This window comes from Triticum urartu, chromosome 6 (genome assembly GCF_003073215.2).
Source record: "Triticum urartu cultivar G1812 chromosome 6, Tu2.1, whole genome shotgun sequence".
NCBI classification, from domain to species: domain Eukaryota; kingdom Viridiplantae; phylum Streptophyta; class Magnoliopsida; order Poales; family Poaceae; genus Triticum; species Triticum urartu.
In genome coordinates, this window is record NC_053027.1 from 303606576 (window position 1) to 303630033 (window position 23458).

General features: G+C 40.2%; 1 long non-coding RNA gene across 2 annotated transcripts; it reads right to left on the reverse strand.

Moving 5' to 3' along the window:
• Positions 1 to 17403: 17403 nt before the first annotated feature.
• On the reverse strand, positions 17404 to 21742 carry LOC125513328. Of its 2 annotated transcripts, none has more exons than XR_007285864.1 (2): positions 19989 to 21742; positions 17404 to 19334 (listed from the first exon to the last, which is right to left on the reverse strand). It is a non-coding gene; the product is annotated as an uncharacterized LOC125513328 (long non-coding RNA). The 2 variants fall into 2 exon arrangements; XR_007285865.1 differs by having other exon boundaries at positions 17404 to 19339.
• Positions 21743 to 23458: the final 1716 nt, after the last annotated feature.

Below are 23458 nucleotides of genomic sequence, written 5' to 3' on the forward strand. Positions count from 1 at the left end.
GACGTATCAGGAACCTACCATTAAAGTTAAAATTAAAAATTATGAGTGCAATGCTTGATGTGGTTTGCGTGGTAGTATTTCCACAATACCAAAATCTTTATGTGATGTGCTAGGTTTTATCAATATGGATGAATGTTTTCTTAATTTGCACTTGGCGGATTCCACTATTAAGAAACCTTTGAGTAGAATAGATGAAATTCTTATTCTTGCAAATAGGAATTATTTTCCCATTGATTTTATTGTGGTTGACATTGATTGCAATATGTCTTGTCCCATAATACTTGGTAGAACTTTCTTGCGAACCATAGGTGCTATTATTGATATGAAAGAAGGGAATATAAAATTTCTATTTCCGTTAAAGAAGGGTATGGAACACTTCCCTAGAAATATAATTAAGCCACCATATGAATATATTATGACGGCCACCTATGGGATTAATTTGAAAGATGACAACACTTGAAACTATGCATTACGCCTAGCTAGGGGCGTAAAAGAATAGCGCTAGTTGGGAGGCAACCCAATAGTTATCTTATTTTTTCTAGTTCTTTTACTGTTTTGTGGTATGCACACAATTATGCTACTATTATGGTTGTGTTTTTGTGTTTAGTCATTGTTTGTGACAAGTAAAGCCTTTGGGATGATTTGGATGATGATTTCTTTGATTCTGTGAAAAAGTAGAAACTTTTGCGTCCAATAGGAGAATTACTTAAAATCATTGGAGCGTGATAAAATTCTGAATTTTTTTACACATGATTGATATACTAATTTCCCATGTTTTCCTATTTTTTTAGAATTTCTGGAGTTACATATGTATGTTCATTGTTCGAATCATTACAGAGTGTTCTGTTTTTGACAGATTCTGTTTTTGTTGCGTTGTTTGCTTGTTTTGATGAATCTATGGGTTGTATCGGGGGGTATAAGCCATGGTGAAGTTAGAATATAGTATGTATAATGCAAGATTAAAATATGAATGGGTTTACAACAGTACCTAAAGTGGTGATTTGCTTTGTTATAACGGATCTCATGAGTTTTCTGTTGAGTTTTGTGTGCTGAAGTTTTCAAGTTTTGAGTGAGATCACGACGGATGAAGTAATAAGGAGTGGCAACAGACTAAGCTTGGGGATGCCCGAGGCACCCCAAGTTAATATTCAAGGACTCCCAAGAATCTAAGCTTGGGGATTCCCCAGAAGGCATCCCCTCTTTCTTCTACCAACTATCGATAATACTACTTGGAGCTATATTTTTATTCATCACATGATATGAGTTTTGCTTGGATCATCGTGTATTATATGAGTGTTTGCTTTTTTTGATTTTTAGTTTGCCACAATTATCTTTGCTGAACACACCTTTTTGAGATGGACACACATTATTCATGATTTGTTAGAATACTCTATGTGCTTCACTCATATCTTTTGAGCTAGGCAGTTGCTCTAGTGCCTCACTCATATCTTTTAGAGTGCGGCGGTGGTTATTTTTTAAAGAAATAGGTGCACTCTCATGCTTCACATATATCTTTTGAGAGTTGGTAATAGTGATGGAAATTAGTACAAGCTATTAATTTGGTCCGGATATGGTAGGCATTCAAGAGGGATATAATAAAAACTTTCATGTAGATCACTGAATATGATAAGTTTGATTCCTTGCAATAGTTTTGCGATATAAAGGTGGTAATATGTGGGTTGTGCTAGTAAGTAATTGTGGTTTAGTAATAATATTGGTATTAAGGTTTGTGATTCCCGAAGCATGCACCAATAGTTTCTTGTTATGCTATGAAGTTGGAGCGCGATTTATTATTGAGTGTCTTCCTTTGCGTGAAGGTCAGGGGCGCGCGATGGTTAACTCCTACCAATCTCCCCCTAGGATCATGCGTAGTAGTACTTTTCTTCGAGGGCTAATAAAAATTTGCAATAAGTATGTGAGTTCTTTATGACTAACGTGAGTCCATGGATTATACACCTCTCACCTTTCCGCAATTTGCGAGCCTCTTCGATACCGTGCAATGCCCTTTCTCACCTTGAGATGTGGTGCAAACTTCGCCGGTGCATCCAAACCGCATGATATGATATGTTGTATCACACATAAGCCTCATTATATCTTCCTTAAAACAGCCACCTTACCTACATATTATGGCATTTCCATAGCCATTCCAAGATATATTGCCATGCAACTTCCACCGTTTCATTTTTATGACACGCGTCATCATTATCATATTGCTTTGCATCATCATATAGTTGACATAGTACTTGTGGCTCAGCCACCATTAATCATTTTTATACATGTTATGTTATATCATTGCACATCCTGGTACACCGCCAAAGGCATTCATATAGTCATATTTTGTTCTAGTATCGAGTTGTAATTCTTTTTGAGTTGTAAGTAAATACAAGTGTGATGATCATCATATTCATTATTAGAGCATTCTCCCAAGTGAGGAAACGATGACGGAGACTATGATTCCCCCGCAAGTCGGGATGACATTCCGGACAAAGAAAAAAAAGAAAAAATCCCAAAGAAAAAAAGAAAAAAAAGGAAAAGAAAAAAATAGAAAAAATAAAAACAATAAAAAAAGAGAAAAAGAGAGAAGGGACAATGTTACTATCCTTTCAACACTTGTGATTCGAAGTAGCACCATGTTTTTCATATAGAGAGCCTCCTATGCTTTCCCTTTCATATAACTAGTGGGAATGTTTCGTTATAGAAATTGGCCTACATATTCCAATGATGGGCTTCCTCAAATGCCCGAGGTTTTCATGAGCAAGCAAGTGGGATGCACACCCACTTAGTTTTATTTTTGAGCTTTCATACACTTATAGCTCTTAGTGCATCCGTTGCATGGCAATCCCTACTCCTTGCATTGACATCAATTGATGGGCATCTCCATAGCCCGTTGATTAGCCTTGTCAATGTGAGACTTTCTCCTTTTTTGTCTTCTCCGTATCAATCTCTACCACCATACTTATTCCACCCATAGTGCTATATCCATGGCTTGTTCTCATGTATTGCGTGAGGGTTGAAAAAGCTGAAGCGTGTTAAAATGTATAAACCAATTGCTTGGCTAACACTGGGGCTGTGTGATGTCTACTATGCAAATTTATTCTTTTAGACTCGTGTTGGGCCTCCAAGCGTAGAGTTTTGTAGGACAGTAACAATTTTTCCTCTAGTGGATGACCTAAGGTTTATCCATCCGTGGGAGGCATAGGATGAATATGGTCTCTCTCAAACAACCCTGCAACCAAATAACAAAGAGTCTCTCTTGTCCCCAACACACCAAATACAATGGTAAATTGTATAGGTGCACTACTTCAGCGAAGAGATGGTGATACAAGTGTAATAGGGATAGTAGATATTGATTTTTCTAATAGGAACAATAAAAAACAACAAGGTAGCAAGTAACAAAAGTGAGCACAAATGGTATTGCAATGCTGGAAAATGAGGCCTAGGGATCATACTTTCACTAGTGCAATTTCTTAACGATGCTAATATAATTGGATCATATAACTATCCCTCAACGTGCTATGAATAATCACTCCAAAGTTCTTATCTTGCGGAGAACATAAGGCGATATTGTTTGTAGGGTACGAAACCACCTCAAAGTTATCCCGTCCGATCGATCTATCGAGCTATCCCTATAAATGTCACAAATAGTCCTAGAGTTCATACTAAAATAACTCCATATGATACACATCAACCAACTCTAATGTCACCTAGATACTCAAATCTCACCGCAAGTATCCGTGAGTTGATTATACAATATGCATCAAACAATTTCAGATTCATAATACTCAATCCAACACAAAGAACCTCAAAGAGTTCCCAAAGATTTCTACCAGAGAAACAAAGACGAGAACGTGCATCAACCCCTATGCATAGATTACCCCAATGTCACCTCTGCAATCCGCGAGTTGAGTGCCAAAACACACATCAAGTGAATCAATATGATACCCCATTGTCACCATGGGTATTCATAGCAAGACATACATCAAGTGTTTTCAAATCGATAAATGTATTTAGTCCGATAATAATGAAATCTCAAAGGGAAAACTCAATTCATCGCAACAAGATATAGAGGGGAAAACAGCATATGATCCAACTATATTACCAAAGCTCACAACACATCAAGATCGTGCCAAATCAAGAACACGAGAGAGATATTAATGTAACACCCACAATGTGGCTATATCTCCCACGTGTCGGGGCATGACTTAGAGGCATAGCCGCATGGTAGGCATGTCGCAAGAGGGGTAATCTTCACACAATCCCATGTACTGAATAAGAAAGGGATAAAGAGTTGGCTTACAATCGCCACTTCACACAAATACAAGTTACTCCGTGATGAAATTGTGTTTTTTTTAATTTTACTACCTGAGTTGTTCGACCTGAACTTCCCCTAGTGCTAGGTTGAACTTCCGCCAACATTGCCCAAATGGGGCTTGCAATATACCGTTGGAAAGCTATGGACACCAGTATCATGACCCAAGTTAAAATTTTTGGAAAAATGTAAGCGGTTTAAGAGCAGTTTTGAAAACTGTTTTTTCTTCACACAAAAAACGTGAATCGTATTTTCAATCGCATTTCTAAACCGTTTATCGGAATTAGGCAAATAATATGGCGTTGGAAAGATGCTGCAAAACCACTCCTTCCACATGTTGAAAGTTTTCACTAATTCCCTGTGTTAGAGAGTAATTTGGAAAATTGTAAAATTTCGCAAACTGAACACCCGAGTTTGTATTTTTGATGTCATTTCTAAATGGCTAATCCATTTGAGGCAAATGATATGGCGTTGGAAAACTTATGAAAATGCGCTACTTTTTCATGTTGAAAGTTTTTTCTAATTTTGAACGGTTTAAAATTAATTTAAAAAATGGTACAAGTTGCACCGAGTTCGTATTTTTGAGCTAATTTTTTAACCGTAGGTCCAAATGTAGCAAATGATATGGCGTTGGAAAGCTTGAGGAAATGCAAAACTTTTTGCTATATATTATTTCTACCAATTCATTACAGTTCTATGACAATTTTGAAAATGGCTAAAAATGTATTTTCGCCGTAATTTCTACAAACTTTATCGGAATTGAACAAATAATATACCATTGAAAAGCTAAGGAAAATGCGAAACTTTTTCACGTTGATGGTTTTCTCTGATTCCGAGCCATTTTCAAGTAATTTCGAAAATGACGATATCATTTGTTCTGCCGTTATCGCGAAACAGATTCTTCGAAAATGCACCGCGTGAAGAACCTGAACTTCTCGGCATGTATACTTGAACTTCACTCTGTTTTCACATGCTTTTTTGCCAGTAGCTCTCCATCCACTCACCGGAATTGAGCAAGTAATATACCGATGGAAAGCTGATGTAAACACAGATCTTTCCCGTGTTGATCGTTTTTTCATAATCGCGACAATTTTAAAAGTTATTCATCTAAAATTCATTCAGTGCAGTAGTTGAACTTCCTGCTGTTTTCACGTTGAACTTCTGTGACGTATTTTCATTTGTAATTTTCTCATCCATTCGTCCGTGTTACACAAATGATATTCCTTTTGTACAAACCTCTCTCACAATAATTTTTTTTAACTTTCTTTGATGGAGAACTTGAACTTGTAACAACAAAAAACTTTTAGACTTTTCTTTTTTATTCTTTTTAATACAAAATGCACACCGTGTAGTGCATGACCTTCTGGCAGTTATCAATCTGAACTTCTCTCGGTTACGTGAAAATATCTGAGTTTTTTATAAATATTAATCTAAATTTCTTAATCTTTTTTTACGAATTTTGAAGCACTCTATTTTTAAAAGTTGAACTTCTTGTTATTTTATTTTTGAACTTCTTGTTTCCATTCTTTAATAATGATGGAAAACTAAGTTTTCTATAATCATCGAACTTCTCCATCTTTTTAATATGGACTTCCTAGTTTTTTTCTTAATCCTTTTTATGAAATTTTGAAGCGCTCTATTTTTAAAAGTTGAACTTCTTATTTCCATTTTTTTAATAATGAGGAAAATATGAGTTGTTTATAATCATCGAACTTCTCCATCTTTTTAAATAGGGCTTCCTGGTATTATTTCTTAATGTTTTTTATGAAACTTTGAAGTGCTCTATTATTAAAAGATGAACTTCTTGTCATTTTATTTTTGAACTTCTTGTTTCCATTCTTTAATAACGAGGAAAATCTGAGTTTTCTATAATCATCAAATTTCTCCATCTTTTTAATATGGACGTCCTAGTTTTATTTCTGAATCTTTTTTTCAATTTGAACTTCATGGTTGATTCTTCAATACTAAGGGGTATTTGAGTATTTTGATAACAGCAAAATTTGAGTTTCTAAATAAACAGTGAACCACTTCGTTATTTTCGTTGAACTTCTAGTTTTTTAGAGATGGGGAAAATCTATTTTTAAACCTTTTTTACTTGTTCCATTTTTTAATTTGAACTTCTTCGTTTTATACTTTAGTAACGCTAAAAATCTGAGTTTTCCATAATCTTTGTACTTCTCTTTTATTTTAATTTGATCTTCTTAGTATTATTCTTAGAAAAAATATGTTTTTAATTAAGCATCAAACATTTTTTTAACGGAGAAAATGTTTTAAGCATCCTATGATCACATATGTTTTAACTTCTATAGTTTTTTTAACGGAGAAAATCCATTTTTATAAATTTATGTTGAGATGCTTTTTTTAGTTTGATCATCTTGGGTTTGTAATAAACATTGGACTTCTTCTTTTAAATTGGAACCTCTAGGTTTTTCTTAGAAACATGGAAAACATTATTTGTATAACTTTTGAAATGATCAATTTTTTTAATTTGAACTTCTAGGTCTTTTTAGAAATGGATAAAATCCATTTTTTATAAAAAAATTGAACTGCTCTTACTTTGATCTTCCTTGGATTTTTTAGATAGGTCAACATATTTTTTTGTTACAAACATCGAAACAGATTTTTGTTTTACTTTTTTATTTTTGGGTTTTTATTAAAAAAAAGGAAAATCCATGAATTTTTATTGTACAAACATATGTGTGTATATTTCTTGAACTACCAAAGTTAGCCTTTTTTGCAACACGTGTTTTCCTTCTTGGTATATAAACATCGAATTGCTTTGTTTATTTTAATTTGAACTTCTTTGTTTTATTATTGTCGTAAAAGGAACAATATTTTTTTTGTAAAAGCTGAATAGTCCCAACTTCTTGTTTTCATGTAAAAAAATCATGTTTTATTACATTTTGAACTTTTGCTTATATTATATATGAACTTCTTCATTTTTTGAATTGTTTTGGTTAAAAAAATCTAACAGTTGTTCTGCCGAACTTATTTTTGGCATCTATTTCGATGAACCTACATGGGAAAAAGGGTTGTTACAGTGGATGTGTTAAACATACACAAAAAGAGAATATGAAAGGAGTTACAAGGAACATTTTTCTCTCGTAGTATCAATCTTTTCCACCGGATACACATCCAAACAGAAAAAATGTACCAATACCTCCAAAATGCTACAAAATCATCAGATCACGAGGAATAGGAAAAGAGAGCAATCCAAGATGCTCACCCCACGTCCCGAAATGAACAGCGAGGTTACTTGGAAATTTTACAACCGAAATTTGTCATCTGTCGAGTTTGAACTTCTTTAGGCTGGGGGAACTGCCAGCCAAACCAAGAGAACAAAACGCATCACAGTGGCACGATAGTAGAGAATCTAAACTGTCAAGTAAGCTTTTTTTTCCTTTTGTTCATGCTCATGGGAAACCCGCGAGTTTCCGAACTGCTTGGTGAACAGATGGCGGCAGCAACAACATCAACGAGATTTTGGCTAACGAGAGGAGGAAAGGTGTCAGCCTCGTCGGAGCATCGTGGCAGTGTGATCCGAGCGCTGCAGCGGCGAACGTCCTGGGGCTGCATCGTTGAATGGCCCGAGGCAGTGAGGTTGAACGGCTTGTGTGCGGCCGCAGCTACCGAAAGGAGTGTGGGAAGGGACGGGACGAACGGGGGGATCCAAAGGAGCTGCCGATAGGTGGATAAGGAGAAAAGGAACGCAGAGGGCAAGAGGGGGCTCACCGGAGGGGAGGATTGCGAGTTGGCTGGAGGGGAAGGACGCGGTGTTGACCAGATCCGCGTCGGATCAACTAGGGGCCCCTAGGTTGATAGTGCTCATGGTTCACCGTCGGCGGCGGCATAGAGTGGCGCGTGGAGGTCGAGGAGCAGGGGCGCGGTGCAGAGGAGGCCGGAGGTGGTGGCTGCGGTGAGATTTGGGGAGGGAAACGGTGGTGGCGGGGCGATCTTGTGAGGGCGACAGTGGTGACAGGGCGATCTAGTGAGGGCGGCGGCGGCCCGATCTGCTGAGGGTGGTGCCGGTGGCGGGGCAATCTGGTGAGGGCCAATGGCGGCACGGGACAGGGAGGGAGGCGACGGTGGGATCGGGAGAGGTTAGGGGAGGGGAGGCAGGCGGCGGTGGGATCGGGGGTGGGGGTCGTCGGCAACGGGTGTTTTTCTTTTTCTAGTACCGATCGGGGCCGGGTGTGTTTGCGATCTCAGGAGCATACCGTTGGCCCCTATATAGGCGTGACGTGATCCAAATAACTATTTTAATCCCAGGATTAGAATAGTGTTGTCCTATATATACATAAACACTATTCTGATCACGGGATCAAAATAATATTTTGATCACAACCTGAACTGCCTGAGTAACGCGCCTGAACTTCCCGGTGGACGAACCCGACCTTCGGGCTATCTTCCCAACCATGGCTTCCCCCGCGAATTATTCTGGTTAGTCGGGTTCTATATCATGTTAGTGTAATCTAGAAACGTTTTTTAGCAACTAAATACCGGTTTTATATAGGTATCTCGCTCGTTGGCGGATTTTGCTCTCGGGTCGTGATGAAATTGCGGTTTTTTGCAATTTTACTGCCTAAGTTGTTCGACCTGAACTTTCCCTAGTGCTAGGTTGAACTTCAGCCAACATTGCGCAAATGGGCTTGCGATATACCATTGGAATGCTATGGACAACAGTATCATGACCCAAGTTAAATTTTTGGCAAAATGTGAGCGGTCTAAGAGAAGTTTTGAAAACCATTTTTTCTTCACACAAAAAATGTGAATCGTATTTTCGATCGCATTTCTAAACTGTTTATTGGAATGAGGCAAATAATATGGCTTTGGAAAGATGCTGCAAAACCGCTCCTTCCACATGTTGAAAGTTTTCGTTAATTCCCTATGGTTAAAGAGTAATTTGGAAAATCGTAAAATTTCACAAACCGAACAGCCGAGTTCGTATTTTCGATGTCATTTCTAAACGGCTAATCTAATTGGGGCAAAATGATATGGTGTTGGAAAGCTTATGAAAATGTGCTAATTTTTCATGTTGAATTTTTTTCTAATTTTGAATAGTTTAAAAGTAATTTAGAAAACGGTACAAATTGCACCGTGTTTGTATTTTTGAGCTAATTTTTTAACTGTACGTCCGAATGTAGCAAATGATATGGCTTGGAAAGCTTGAGGAAATGTGAAACTTTTTTCTATATATTATTTCTCCAAAATCATTACGGTTTTATGTCAATTTTGAAAATGGCTAAAAACGTATTTTCGCCGTAATTTCTACAAACTTTATCGGAATTGGACATATAATATACCATTGAAAAGCTAAGGAAAGTGCGAAAGGTTTTCATGTTGATGGTTTTCTTTGATTCTTAGCCGTTTTAAAGTAATTTCGGAAATGATGAGATCATTCATTCTACCTTTGTCGCGAAACAGATTCTTCGAAAATGCACCGCGTGAAGAACCTGAACTTCTCGGCATGTCTACTTGAACTTCACTCTGTTTTTAACGTGCTTTTTGTGCCCGTAGCTCTCCATCCACTCATCAGAACACTCATCGGAATTGAGCAAGTAATATACCGATGGAAAGCTGATGTAAACACACAACTTTCCCTTATTGATCGTTATTTCATAATCGCGACGGTTTTAAAAGTTATTCATTTGAAATTCATTCAGTGCAGTAGTAGAACTTCCTACTGTTTTCACGTTGAACTTTTGTGACGTATTTTCATTTGTAATTTTCTCATTCATTCATCCGTGTTACACAAATGAAATTTCTTTTGTACAAACCTCTCTCACAATATATTTCTAACTTTCTCCGATGGAGAACTTGAACTTATAACAACAAAACTTTTAGACTTTGCTTTTTTATTCCTTTTTAATACAAAATGCACACCGTGTAGTACGTGACCTTCTGGCAGTTATCAATCTGAACTTCTCTCGGTTACGTGAAAATATCTGAGTTTTTTTATAAATATTAATATGAATTTCTTAATCCTTTTTAATGAATTTTTAAGCGCTCTATTTTTAAAAGTTGAACTTCTTGTTATTTTATTTTTGAACTTCTTGTTTCCATTCTTTAATAACGAGGGAAATCTGAGTTTTCTATAATCATCGAACTTCCCCATCTTTTTAATATGGACTTCCTAGTTTTTTTCTTAATCTTTTTTATGAAATTTTGAAGCGCTCTATTTTTAAAAGTTGAACTTCTTGTTATTTGATATTTGAACTTCTTATTTCCATTCCTTTAATAACGAGGAATATATGAGTTTTCTATAATCATCGAACTTCTCCATCTTTTTAAATTGGGCTTCCTGGTATTATTTCTTAATCTTTTTTATGAAAATTTGAAGCGCTCTATTTTTAAAAGTTGAACTTCTTGTCATTTTATTTTTGAACTTCTTGTTTCCATTCTTTAATAATGAGGAAAATCCTAGTTTTTTATAATCATCGAACTTCTCCATATTTTTAACGGTAAAATTTTAGTTTCTAAATAAACATCGAACCACTTTGTTATTTTCGTTTAAACCTCTAGTTTTTTAGAGATGGGGAAAATCTATTTTTAAACTTTTTTTAGTTGTTCCTTTTTTTAATTTGAACTTCTTCGTTTTATACTTTAGTAATGCGAAAAATCTGAGTTTTTCATAATCTTTGGACTTCTCTTTTATTTTAATTTGAACTTCTTAGTCTTATTCTTAGAAAAAAATATGTTTTTAATTAAGCATCAAACATTTTTTTAACGGAGAAAATGTTTTAACCATCCTATGATCACATATGTTTTAACTTCTAGAGTTTTTTTAACGGAGAAAATCCTTTTTAATAAATTTGTGTTGAGATGCTTTGTTTTTTTTAGTTTGATCATCTTGGGTTTGTAATAAGCATTGGACTTCTTCTTTTAAATTTGAACCTCTAGGTTTTTTTAGAAACAGGGAAAACCATTATTTTTATAACTTTTGAAATGATCAATTTTTTTAATTTTTACTTCTAGGTCCTTTTAGAAATGATTACAATCCATTTTTTATAAAAAAAATTGAACTGCTCTTACTTTGATCTTCCTTGGATTTTTTAGATAGGTCAACATATTTTTTTGTTACAAACATCGAAACAGATTTTTGTTTTACTTTTTTATTTTTGGGTTTTTATTAAAATGGAAAATCCATGAATTTTTATTGTACAAACATATGTGTGTATATTTTTTGAACTACCAAAGTTAGCATTTTTTGCAACGCGTGTTTTCCTTGTTGGTATATAAACATCGAATTGCTCTGTTTATTTTAATTTGAAATTCTTTGTTTTATTCTTGTTGTAACAGGAACAATATGTTATTTTTTGTAAAAGTTGAACAGTCCCAACTTCTTGTTTTCATGTAAAAAAATCATGTTTTATTACATTTTGAACTTTTGCTTATATTATATATGAACTTCTTCATTTTTTGAATTGTTTTGGTTAAAAACATCTAACAGTTGTTCTGCCGAACCTACATGCGAAAAAGGGTTGTTAGAATGGATGTGTTAAACATACACAAAAAGAGAATATGAAAGGAGTTATAATGAACAATTTTTCTCTCGTAATATCAATCTTTTCCACCGGATACACATCCAAATAGAAAAAATGTACCAATACCTCCAAACTGCTACAAAAATCATCAGTTCACGAGGAATAGGAAAAGAGAGCAGTCCAAGATGCTCACCCCACGTCCCCAAGTGAACAACGAGGTTATTTGAAAATTTTACAACCAAAATTTGTCATCTGTCGAGTTTGAACTTCTTTAGGCTGGGGGAACTGTCGGCCAAACCAAGAGAACAAAACGCATCACAGTAGCACGATAGAAGAGATTCTAAACTATCAAGTAAGCTTTTTTTCCTTTTGTTCATTCTCATGGGCAGCCCGCGAGTTTCCAAACTGCTTGGTGAACGGATGGCGGCAGCAACAACAGCAACGAGTTTCTGGTTGACGAGAGGAGGAAATATGCCAGCCTCGTCGGGGCATCGTGGCAGTGTGATCCAAGCGCTGCAGCGGCAAACGTCCTGGGGCTGCGTTGTTGAACGGCCCGAGGCAGTGAGGTCGAACGGCTTGTGTGCTGCCGCAGCCACCGGAAGGAGTGTGGGAAGGGGCGGGATGAACGGGAGGATCCAAAGGAGCTCCCGATAGGTAGAGAAGGAGAAGAGGAACGTAGAGGACGAGAGGAGGCTCACCGGAGGGGAGGATTGCGGGTTGGGTGGAGGGGAAGGACGCGGGGTTGACCAGATCCGTGTCGAATCAACTGGGGCCCCCTAGGTTGATAATGCTCGTGGTTCACCATCGGCGGTGGCACAGAGCGGCACGTGGAGGTCGAGGAGCATGGGTGCGGTGCAGAGGAGGCCGAGGTGGTGGCTGCGGTGAGATTTGGGGAGGGAAACGGTGGTGGCGGGGCGATCTTGTGAGGGCGGCGACGGTGACGGGGCGATATGGTGAGGGCGGCGGCGGCGGCTCGATCTGGCGAGGGTGGTGCCAGTGGCGGGGCGATCTGGTGAGGGCAATGACGGCGCGGGCCAAGGAGGGAGGCGACGGTAGGATCGGGAGAGGTTAGGGGAGGGAGGCAGGCGGCGGTGGGATCGGGGTGGGGGTCACGGTAGCGGGTGTTTTTCTTTTTCTAGTACTGATCGGGGTTGGGTGTGTTTGCGATCTCAGGAGCATACCGTCGTCCCCTATATAGGCGTGACCTGATCCAAATAACTATTCTAATCCCAGGTTGTCATATATATATATATATATATATAGGATGGGTCTATTATGATAACACCCTTAAGAGTCTTATTCTGCTAACACCTAACCTTATTCTGCTAACACCCCCGCCTACCGCTGTAGCTACAAACAAACCACCAAACTGTGGCAATAAAAAAACCACCCACCTTATGCACCAACTCCCATCTCTCCCCATGCCCCTCCCCGTGACCTCCACCTCCTACCCCGCCGCCGCACAACCTCCACCCCCCACCCCAACACCGCACGACCTCCTTCCCCACGCCGCCCCGCCTCCTCCTCCTCCTGTCTGGCGCCGTCCCACCACCTCCTCCTCCCATCCGGCGGCGCCCCGCCTCCTCCTCCTCCCGTCTGGAGCTGCCCCGCCTCCCCAGCGCCACCTTACTCTCCCCAACCCTGCAGCCTCCTCCCAAGCACTGCCGTCTTCTCCCCCTGTCCCCGACCACCACGCACCCCTCCCCACCACCCCCTCTCACTCCTGCTCGACGCGCCTCCCTCCCCAACCCCACAGCACCACCCTACGACTCCCCCACCCAAGCACAACTCTCATGGCGCACGCCGCCTCCCTGGATAGCCGGATCTCGACTGCCCCGATTGAAACCCCCACACGTGTGATGGCCGCCGCCTGGGAGCCGCGATGGCCCGGATCTGACTCGCTCCTCCATGGCCTCTGATGTCGCCATGTGGTGCGCCACCGGCCACCCACGCCCCACGTAGCTCGTTGCTGCCCGATATTCAGTTCGGCTACCGTGGCAGTGCAGTTCGGAGGCGCGGGTGATGTGGTTCAGTGCTGGTCGTCATGGATGGTTCTCGGGGTAGATCCCGCAGGTGCTCTTCCAACTCTCTTCACTATCGTGGCGCTCGAGCGTAGACGGGACGGTGTCCAACATCGGCGTGCAGTATGACATACGACGACGTGCAATACAGGATACAACGGCCTGTAGTTTGGCGACCCTCCGACGCAGCAGAATAACCATGAGCAATAGCGCGGCTGGGAGCTTCTCCACCATTCGCGCCCCAACCACCACTGCAACCCTCTTCCCCCTTGGCTCCCTCCTTCCCCACTCTACAAACTCCCTCGCCCTGGCAACTTCCCTCTGCGCACTGGGGTGTGGATCCGATGGACGAGATTGGGGTGTGGGCGGAGGACAAATACAGGTGAAGCGGTTTGCAAGATCATGGTTGTGGCATTGCAGTGCATCCAGATCCCTCAAGTAGTGCACATCGTGCCCCTAGTGGGGTTCATCCATGGGCGCCACAAATTCCCTCCCACCCCCAATCTTTCCCCTCGTTGGAGGTCATGTCACCACCGTCCGTCGTCTCGCTGGCAATCTCCGGCCTCCAGCCCATTCCCCATGCAGTTTAGTCGATGCGTCTGTGCGGTGCGAAGGGCATCTGCATGGAGTCCGCTGGCCATCCTGCTCTCGTCCTCCTGTAGATGGGGTTTCTAACTACTATCTCTAATTCCCCCAACTAATGACTCATACTGGTTTGTGCTAGATTGTGTCGAGGTGACCATGTAACATACTAATAAAGTAGTAGTTCATATTTCTGGTTTTTGACTCACAGTTAAATCATAGCAAAAAGTGTCTTGTATAGTCTGATGTTCTTCTAAACCAAGCAGTGTTATGAACTAATCTCCCTGCAGGTTGGTTCCTCCACACTGAAGCTTGTGCACTCCATGGCCCCGAGCACGTACATCACCTCCCCCTGACCTTGCGGTTTGCCTCTCGCCCCCTGTGCGTTTGGTCGTCCTGTATGTAGTGCTTTGTGCTATAAAAAAAGAACAGACATGTTTTGTAATTATTCAGAAAAACATGCATTTCGTTGTTACAATAAGTTTTTGGTTCACTCTGAAAGAAGTTTACTCCGGATTGTAATATTGATTTTCGTTTTAGATTAATTTTTGCAATTTGTCCTGGAACAGATAAGTTCATTTCAGTTTTCTTTTCACCATACACATCTGTGAGGGAAAAAAAAGCAATGTAGTTCATTAAGTGGGCCTTAGAGGTTCACCCCATGAAAAAATGCGACTCAGTTTGTCCTGATACAGGGATTTTTGTTTTTTAGAGGTTCACTCCTTTTTCCTATGCAGTTTTTTGTTTTAAACAAAATAACAAGTGAAAAATGCAGCTCTAGAAAAAAATAACATTGCAAGAAGTCCACTTCCTCTCTTTTTTTCTCATTGCTGAGCCGGTGGATTTGGTTTGTCTCGCCCCTAAGCCCCATGAGCACGTACATGGAGTACATCCTTCGAGTACTTGCGGTTTGGTCGAGCAGGCATTGCAGCCCGCGCTGTGCACACATCAAGGAGTTGTTTGGTTCGAGATAAACACCGCAAACGTAAACGTAATGGAGTTACGCTGGTACCGTAAACGTAAACGAGCGAAACTCAAACTTGTTTGGTAGCGGACTGTAATGAAATCGATTCGTCTGCTAAAATAAAAAAGCTAACAAATCTCAAAAGAGCAGCCATGGCAGGGCTCTCTCTGGGTCTGGCATGGGCTGATGCCCCACACCGGGAACGTTGCTGATGTAGTGGGATCTGGCGGCCTACAGACACCAGGGGCTGGTCGGCGACCGCTGCGAGCAGCACGCCCGGTGGCGACGCCCTGTAGACATGGTCGCCGATGAACTCCTCGAAGAACAGGAACGGCGGGCACCTAATCCATAGGTTTCCAACAGTATATTATATGCCTCGTTCTGGTAAACGGTTAAAAAACTAGAGCGAAATCAGTACCGGAAAAACACTGCATGTAGTTTTTTCCGACAGGAAGTTCACTAGTCTGTATTGCATGCCCTTGCTACAGAAAATTCAGCACTGCATTTTCTGTAGCAAGGGCACATCTAGGATATTCTGTTTCGCGTAACAGAATATTATTATGTTACCCTACTTCAACTGACGGTTTCAAGCAGCTGTACTGATGATTTTCATCACGTCGAACTGATCATCTTTTCGTCGGAATGGGGCGTGTAATCTATCGTTAGAAATCTCTTGACATCTACATTACAAATATATAAGATTTTTTTTTTTGTAAATTCATCATGGTTTAAGAGCAGTTTTGAAAAAAAAACATTTTTTTCAAAACCGAAAACATGAATCGTATTTTGGACTTAATTTTCGAACGATTTGTCGGAATTGAGCAAATAAGATGGTGTTGGAAAGCTGGTGAAAATCTGCTTCTTCCATATATCTAACGTTTTTTCAAATTCTGTATGATTTAAAAGTAATTTGGAAAATGGTGAAATTTTGGGTGAAACGTATTTTTGCATTTTTTGCAAACGGTTTGTTGGATTGACGCCAATGATACGGTGTTGGAAAGCTATGGAAAATGCGCAACTTTTTCGTATAGAAATGTTTTTATAGTTCCTTACGGTTTAAACTCGAATTCAAATATAGTCAAATTTGATTTCAAACGCGGTTTATTAAAAAAAGTTTGTCGAAATGGGGCAAATAATATACCATTGGATAGCTATTGAAAATGCGAAACTTAGTCATGTTGAATGTTTTCTCTACTTCACAACCGTTTAAGAGTAATTTTGAATAAGGTGAAACTTATTGTGTTGTTTTTCCTGTCTAAAAAACAGAGTATTCATACTGATCTATGTCTGTGTTTGTACTGAGGTATTATTCAGAGAGTAATGTTGAATCGTTCTGAAAGAGTACTCGAACTTATGTGCGTCTGGGTTTGTACTAAACATGCTTTCACATACTAGATTTTACTTTATTTTTTCGATATGGTTTTCCCCGTAACTTTCAGTGGTTTACGATCTCATGGGGACAATTTTCCTCGTAACTTCTCAACGGTTTACAATCTCATAGTCCCAGAGCTTGCATGGTTTATATCGTTGAACTGATTGATATTTTTTTAAAATTGTTTTTTAGCTCAGTATTTTTTGCAACGATGTTTTGGACTTCTCTCGTTTTGCGACTTGAACTTTTACCATTTGAATATTCATTGGGTTTGTTTTTGTTTGAGCTTTTTTCCCAAACTTATCTGGGACGTTGTGTTGAACTTATAACTTTTTTAATTGTGAACTTGTTGTGTTTTTACAATATGAAAGCTAGCAAATAGTAGGAGATTCACCCAACAAAGGGGCTAATTACATAAAGCAGGCACAATAATACCATGCTCAGATCGGTAGCTAGCAGCAACAGCAGTGATTACGAACACATACACATGAACTGGTAACAAACTTGCACACAATCTGACTAACAAAAAGAACACAATACACGTGAACTGATAATCCGCACGGCTAATGGCAGAGCTTTGTTGCACCTAGGTCCACCCGTTTACTGATAGTAGAACTTCTCAGTTGTATTAATTCAGACTGATGTTTAAATTTTCACCATTTTGTCCTACATATTAGAATACTAAGAACATATATTTACTGAAGATCCTGCCAATACAGAGTTACAGAATAAATTCTTTGTCCAATGACAACGTAAGAGTCACGACCAGTAATCACAAACAACACTATCTCGACCACCGGGCATGTGTGTGCGACAAGGGGATGCAGATACTCCGATGATAGATGTGTTGAGACAACAAGCTCACGCAGGAGGCCTTGAACTGCTCGCCTGTTGCCATTGATGGCTATGGATCATGCAAAATCCTGACCAAAAGATCACATTATTTTCACGAAACTAATCTCTTGAACTTGCTCCACGACAATCTTTGAACATCCTACAAGAACAGTCATTATTTTAAAGTTCACATGAATACCTACAAGCCATCATCACAAACATTCCCAAAACATTCTTTTAAAGAGTTATGCAGCAATAATTAGAACCATAAAAATAGGGTGAAACTATGGCATCTACACTACACATCATCTAGACCGTAGCAACAACTGTTTTGCATGATCATTGGCATTTGGAGTAGCATACAACAACTGGACGGAGAAGGGAGAAAGAGTTGGACCGGTGTGAACCCCATACCTGGACAGGGACCGGAGGAAGTAATGCATGGGGCGGCGGGGGCTGTCTGTAGTCCAACCTCCCCCGTGCCGCAGTTTAGAGAGAAACAAATTAGTAAGAGAAAAGAGTAGTAGAGAGGAAAGAGATATGGCAGATGCATGGACAGCTACTGTTCTTTTTTGTTGAAGCACAGATGAAGAAACTCCCATAGGTCGCAGCTGAAGAATAACAGTGGCTTCATAACAAGTTTAACAACACAACATTTTAGCAGCAAGTACGTGCAAGTAGAGGTCATCCCATGGATTGGATGGAAACTCGATGCATGAGCTGACCATAAACCAAGGAAAGAGCTAAAACTTTTTAATAAATCATATCTTTAAATATACTTGTGCGAATCTCCCTTTCCAGAACCAACCACCTCAGACAAATACATGCACAAGCTTACCTTCATTTTAACCATGGTATTTTTCAGCAAAAAAATGGTGTGCATTAGCTCCACATAAACATGCGGCTTCCTGCATTTTCCATCTTTATGCGTCAAATGCAATGTGCATTAGTAGTAGCAAGTGCCTCAGCATGGTGCCCTGGTCAGGGACGATGCCGCTGGCGACGCACCACGGACATAGATATAGATGGACAACAGCCAGGCAGAATGTAGATAGCTCGTCACTTTGGCATCATTGCAGCCGACATCCTTGTGGCCGCGCACGAGATCACTACAGCATTAGCATGGACTCGCTACAGCATTAGCATGTCCATGTTGTTGAACTGATGAGATTTTTTCATTGCACTGTTGTAACATAAGGACTAGAACAACTATCAATATAAATTGATGTTTTTTTGTAGGTTTCTGAGAATTATAATTTTTGTTTTGTAAATATATAAAAAAATTAAATAGGTGTACTGCACCATTACATAAGTTTGTAATGAACATGTCCATAATAATTACTGTAGCTTTTATTTGACAACAGAGAAGTTTTTTAAAAATTTGATGATTGTTTGGGCTAGACATACCAAAACAAACACTTTAGGAAAGAAGAATCTGAACTTCTTGTGCATTTTCCCATTGATCTTCACTGAACTAAAATTAGAATTTGAACTCCAGCTTTCTTTTAATAGAACATGGTAAATCCATGTTGTTTGTTTTTTAACCAGAAAACTAAGCAAGATTGCTCGCTAAAGGCCACATATTTTTTCATATAGTAAGACAAGTGAAAGATAATATATATATATAACGGCCCATAGGAGAAAGAATTAGCAAAACTGAAACAAAAACATATGTTACCAGAACTAAAAGCAATGGTTTTTCAAACCTTTGGCTGAGAGCATGGTGCTCTAATATGATTTTGCATGTATCTAAAACTCCACGGGTGACCTGAACTGATGCATAACAGTATGAGTGCAGAATTCTTGTAAGCATAAGAAAATACATAGAGTGCACATATAATTTTTTAGGATTTCCTCGATGTTCTGCACATTAAAGTTTATGTATTGAAAATAACGCAAAATTTGAACTAAAATCAAGTAAAAGTTGAACTCTTGTATAGTTCAAGTAACTGTTTTGTAGTTATATGTGTTAACCATGTGCTACACAATGAACTGGTACATTTTTATTGGCGAATTGTAGTAATATAGGTACTAGAACTTCTAGCAGTATATATACATCATGTCAAAAGCAAATAATAGGCATGATCTCCACAAGACCATACACTCCAACCAGCCACAATCATGCAAACATCCCACTCTCTCATATCTTCAGAACATAAATACTAGTCATGCATGATCTCCACAATACCGATAAATTGAGTTGTTTCAATAACACAAATTGAACTTTTTCTATGATTATTTTTTAACTGATGATAAAATACATAGTGAACAGTACACTTATTGTATGATTTCTTGCAAAACCATGGAAGTATACTCTGTTCACATCCATTCTGACTTTGTTTCTAGAGAGTGGAAGAATTTAGGACAATGCAAATATTTATCTATAATTTGGCCATTTTAGTGTGGTCTGAACTGAACAAACCTGATAAGTGATTTTCCAAAGCCATGAAAGGAGTTGGAGGAGGCAGCGATGGGGAACAAAGGGTTCACGACGACGCATCTGGGAGCTTGAGGTATGGAGGCACATGGGGGCTGGTGGGATGCTGCACCGGCAGCTCGCAGTGGTAGTGGCTGTCGCATGGCTTCCCAGGGACGCGGCGACCGGGGATATTCTGGAACTCTTTCCTGAACATCTTAGGTCATAACACATATATTTTTGTTATCTTTTTTATATAGACAAAACTTCCAAGTTTTCTCTAAGACACTCGTTGAACTTTTAACTTCCTAAAAGTTGAACTATGTATGGATTCATTAAACTTCCAACCAAAATCAGACGAGCATCACAAATGCTACATCAACAGTTTAGAATCAGTGAGAACACAAGTTTAGTAACATTGTCAGTTCCATTTTGATAGTAGTACATCAGTTGTTTTAAGAAACAGAAATATGAACAAAAAACATGTCTAGCTCCTCTTCAGCATTTCAACAAACATGTGTAGAGGTATATAAAAGAAATTGAATTAACAACAATATATCATATGAACTTGTGGGAGCACATTTTATTTTTTCACTTCATTTTTTCCACAACTTGTTGCAACAAAGCACCATCTTTTGAGAGCATAATGGTTTGCAGAATCATGGCAGCTAGGACTATATTGTACTGCTGTAAATCAAAACTTCAGAGACAACCAAACTGTACTGCTATGCAATCAAAATTTTAGCTGCAAGCTAGCAAGGATACGTGATTCCAGAAATGCCCCCCTACATGTACTAGGAACTTTCAGAACCTGTACTGACAATGAACTATGGATCAACGGCTAGAGGCGGAGGAGCTCCACCCGAGTGAGTCTCACAGCCCCACCACGTCGGCCAGATTCGCACCGTTCGACCCGCAGGAGGAAAAAGGTGGAGGCGGCTACAGGAACTGGCAGAGGATGGCGGTTGGCGGCGCCGGGAGCCGGAGAGGTTGGGGACTAGGCGTCATGGGGATCCGGGGAGATGCGAGCATGCGGCGCCGGGATCCAGGGAGGAGGTAGGGGCAGGGTGGCGCCTGGATCCGAGGAGGTTGGAGGTTGGGGGCCGGGCGGCGCCAGGATGGGTCTGGGGTTCTTAGAAAATCTTGGCACGCTTTTACCATGAGGCACCTTCTCCCTGACGTTGAATAGAAGAATGTAGATAAAGAAACAATTCAATTTGTTTCTAAAATAAGAATTGAACTGAACAAAAATTAGATATTGAACTAAACTAAAATAAAAACTAGACTAAATTAAAATAAGAAATGAAACTTCACTAGAATTTGAAATTGAACTGAAATAAAATATTAACTTTTCTTGCATATCCTGACTTGAACTTTTCTCCTAGTGAATTTTTTGTTAATATTTGTTGTGTTCTTTATTTTCTACGCTCTTGCCTCTGAACTTTCTCGTAGTGCAAAATTTGTATGCCACGATTAAAACAAACAGAGGTATACGTGAGCATTGTAGCAGCGGAGATCTGAACTTATGTGCTTATCACATTTGAGCTTCAATAACCTTTTTCATAGATCCAAAACAAAAAATACAACCACATGGACCAACACATTTGGAGGGAGAAACTATAGACGTACATCATGGGGTAGCAAATAATATGAACTCCAGGCACAACATTTTTTAACTTCTTTTTGTATCTTGCAAACTGAAAATAAGAAGAAAGCAAATTAGAACACAAAGTAAGAAGAAAGCAGAGCACTAGTGCTTGTGTGGCATGGATCTGTCAACCCTTTTGCATCCTAGCTCCAGCCAGCATGAGCTAGCACCTCCTGGGTCGAGCTACAGTAGTGCAACACAACGTATCAGAGAGATAAAAAAGGTGAGTAGAAGCATGTATAGGAAGGGGAGAAAGCAACTACAACACACGAGCATCCATCGCAGAGAGAGAGAGATGCAGCAATGGCTGGACATGCGCATTCTCAATGGACGGATGGTAGCCTGCTTTGTTGGGCAAAGACGGTGTCCCTCACCGTCAGGCACCAGCGATGGGGCGCGACAGTGCTCGGGGGTCCCAGAGCAACGCGATGTGGGTTGGCGGTCTAGGCATCGGGGTGGCGACCGTGACGACTGTACTAACAGACTGAATATGAAGTTAAGAACTGGAGTGTCGGTGTCAAAACCGTCGGATCTCGGGTAGGGGGTTCCGAACTGTGTGTCTAAGGCGGATGGTAACAGGAGGCAGGGGACACGATGTTTACCCAGGTTCGGGCCCTCTTGATGGAGGTAATACCCGACGTCCTGCTTGATTGTTCTTGATGATATGAGTATTACAAGAGTTGATCTACCACGAGATCAAAGAGGCTAAACCCTAGAAGCTAGCCTATGGTATGATTGTATGTTGTCCTACGGACTAAAACCCTCCGGTTTATATAGACACCGGAGGGGGCTAGGGTTACTCAAGGTCGGTTACAAAGGAGGAGATATATATATCCGTATTGCCTAGCTTGCCTTCCACGCCAAGTAGAGTCCCATTGTGACGCCCCCGATTTAATTGTACACTAATCATGCACGCAAATGTGTACGATCAAGATCAGGGACTCACGGGAAGATATCACAACACAACTCTAAAACATAAATAAGTCATACGAGCATCATATTACAAGCCAGGGGGCCTCGAGGGCTCGAATACAAGAGCTCGATCATAGACGAGTCAGCGGAAGCAACAATATCTGAGTACAGACATAAGTTAAACAAGTTTGCCTTAAGAAGGCTAGCACAAACTGGGATACAGATCGAAAGAGGCGCAGGTCTCCTGCCTGGGATCCTCCTAACTACTCCTGGTCGTCGTCAGCGGGCATCACGTAGTAGTAGGCACCTCCGGTGTAGTAGGAGTCGTCGTCGAAGATGGCGTCTGGCTCCTGGGCTCCAACATCTGGTTGCGACAACTAGATAGAAGGGATAGGGGGAAAAGAGGGAGAAAGCAACCGTGAGTACTCATCTAAAGTACTCGCAAGCAAGGAGCTACACTACATATGCATGGGTATCAAATGGAGTAAGGGTATCATATGTGGACTGAACTGCAGAATGCCAGAATAAGAGGGGGATAACTAATCCTTTCGAAGACTACGCTTCTGGCAGCCTCCGTCTTGCAGCATGTAGAAGAGAGTAAATTGAAGTCCTCCAAGTAGCATCGCATAGCATAATCCTAACCGATGATCCTCCCCTCGTCGCCCTGTGAGAGAGCGATCACCGGTTGTATCTGGCACTTGGAAGGGTGTGTTTTATTAAGTATCCGATTCTAGTTGTCATAAGGTCAAGGTAAACTCCAAGTCGTCCGGTTACCGAAGATCACGGCTATTCAAATAGATTAACTTCCCTGCAGGGGTGCACCACATACCCCAACACGCTCGATCCCATTTGGCCGGACACACTTTCCTGGGTCATGCCCGGCCTCGGAAGATCAACACGTCGCAGCCCCACCTAG